Below are 2918 nucleotides of genomic sequence, written 5' to 3' on the forward strand. Positions count from 1 at the left end.
TCAGCAGGTGCAGGGCATGGGCAGATAAGGACACTAAATAGCCCTCATTTCATGTGATTTACCCCTTTTATCCCCTTATCCCTCTGTTTCCCCATGCTTACACCTCTCCAAACCACCAGGTTCATCCCCTGAATATCGTATAGTGAGTCTTGTGCAATCTGAAAATGCTCTCCCCTTGCTGTCCACATTGTGTCCCACCCTCCGAGGCAGTGATCCTCCCAGTCTGTAAGGTGCTGGGGCTCCCCTGGGACAGCCCTGGGAGAGACTGTGGCTTGGGAGGGGGTTACCTGGGCTTCCCCACCTGCCCTCCTGCCTCTGCACTCCTTCATGTGTGAAGAGATGGACCTTTGATGGGCTTAGAGCTCCTGTGGTGGGCTTGGGGGCAGCCAGGCAGGGTATTTCTCAAGCTCCTCCACCCACCATCATTTCCCTGCCTTCCTTTGTGCATGTGGAGAACTTTTTATGGCATAACTTAACAGTGTAGAAGATTTTAAAAGAAACAAAAAAGTTACCTTGGGGCCCAGGAACCAACTGAAGGATGAAAAGCAAGGGATGATGTGGTCAAACCACCTGGGAAATATCACTACAGTCATTAAATGAACATCAGAGTTGGGTCTTCTGATTTTTGTTAGTTCATCAGAGAGCAGCTGAGTGTCAAAGATGGTTGAGTGATGGGAGGAAACTGGAGGAAGGAAAGCACTATCAGCTAGACTTGCTTCACTGGAATTAACTGTCTCTTCAACTAATACCTGTCACTTTGTAACCACACCAAAGCACTTATTAATTTTTTCATTATTGGAAGAAGATGGGATGACTTCTTTTTTACTTTGGGAAATCACTAGCGAGATAGCCATCCTGAATGAGGGGCTGAAGAAAAATGGTGATCTACTTTCTGAATCTGATAGCAATACTACTACACAAAGGTACCTGCAGACTTCATTGCTTTGGGTCTTTTTCCTGAAGATGTCATAACACTCTGTTGCACTGCAATCAAAACCATGCTTGTATATTTTGATTGTGCTGAGGGCTTAACAACTCTGTGACTCCATCTGGGGAGCACAAAGAGGAGGGTGGGTAAAGTATGTCCTTCTATCATTAATTTTTGTTCTCTTGCTGCCACCTTGAGAGTGTTGAGGCTCAATTCACTTGAAAAACATCTGTCCTGTGCTTACATGAAACACACAGATTCTTCAAATCTACTGCTTCGCTGCAAAGTAGCTGTGGGGACAGGCTGGATACTGGGTGCAGACTCCTTCCTCTGAAGTTACTGAGGAATGGGTCTGAGGGTCCTTCAGGTATTCCGTGTTCTGAGGGTCATTCAGATATTTTCAGTTTCTTCTTTATTGTGAACACTGAAGATATCAGCTGGCAACTGCTCTGAGCTGGGACAGTCCTTCCACACATAATCCCACAGATTTCATCTGCATCCATTTCACTAACACCTCACAAAATTAAATGTAGGCAGGAGAGTGCACCTACGTATTTTAACAGGCACAGCACACACCACATACGCAGTTTCTCAGCAGTCACTTGTCACAGTGCTGGAGACCTCCACCACCCAGCAGCAAGGAGCTGCTTTTTCCTAAGCTTGGATCCAAAGTCCTTGTTTAAAGGGGGAATTATTTTGGGCAGTGGGTACACCAGACCCATCAGTTCCAAGTCCATCCAGCAGAGGCCAAGCGCACTCGCAGCTGCCAGCTGAGACAGCGTGTCTGGTTCTGAAACATTAACTCCTACCGTCGTCTTCAGTTCTGAAACGTTAACTCCTACCGTCTTCTTCAGGACTGCCGTGAGAGGGGAGAGAGAGGTATTTTACATAAAAGAAGAGTATGCTCCATCGACGGAGGAGTGTCAAAAGGGCTTCTCATCACTTCTAATTAAGTGATGTTTCTTGATCTGCACCAAACAGAACTTTGGTGTGGGTTTGAATAGATACAACTTAGTATGCTGCATTGGGATGAATAAACAGGATATGTAGATGAGAGGAGTTTGAATGAAAATTATTGAGGGGAGCAAGCGACTTTTAAGCTTTCACAAGGTCTCCAATTCACTCTGATCCTTGTGAGCTGAATGTAAGCCTTATTAAAGACTTATTAAGCCAGAATTTTACTGCACAGTGCATGAAAAGCATGCTCTAGTCCCTTATTTTGTCATCAGAAAAGGAAGAGCTGTGTATCAAATGCATGAAAATGAAAAGACTTGTAATTGACCAAAACTTTACACCAATGCTATGAACACTAAATTTTCTCTAAAATTGTTTCACCATATCCAACTTTGAGAAGGAAGTGAAACATAAGAATTTATTGTTAGCAGGAAGCCAGGGCTGATGGTATAGGATTTGGGGAGTGAATGGACTCAGGCTGGGAACACAGTGGGGACATAATTTGAAGCAGAGCTACTGCGGGCGAGAGCCGAGCCAGCGCTCCGGGCGGCAGGCGTGGGCAGGTGACACAAGGGCTGCCCTCAGGGCGCAGGGGCCCGGCTCCCGGGCACGCCAGACGCTGAAATCCTCCAGCTGCCCCAAACCAGAATAAAATCAATTAGATCAAGCACTGTGAGAAAAACGTGCGTAAGGGGAAGATTCCAGCACACCCGCTCTCCACATGCCGGGGTCGGTGCTGTCACCCGGCTCGCACAGGCATTCCAGCTTCAGAAATCGCCGTGGTGCCTGGCTGCTGAGGGGAGGGTCCGGCTGAAACACCCCATGAAATGGGGGCATGTGTATTTTGTGCCACTAATTAAACAGAAAAGCACTAATTAAACAGCGGTTTCCTGAACAAATAGATGACTGAAACCTCTGTTATCGCGGCCCGTATCTTTACTCAAACACGGGCGTATGTTCGCACTTCTCGGGTTGCCTATCACCAGGTAAAATGAAATCCTGATCATTGTCCCTCAAGGCAGCTCGTCGACTGAAG

Source organism: Corvus brachyrhynchos, unplaced genomic scaffold (genome assembly GCF_000691975.1).
Source record: "Corvus brachyrhynchos isolate BGI_N302 unplaced genomic scaffold, ASM69197v1 scaffold44, whole genome shotgun sequence".
In the NCBI taxonomy this organism is placed as follows: Eukaryota; Metazoa; Chordata; class Aves; order Passeriformes; family Corvidae; genus Corvus; species Corvus brachyrhynchos.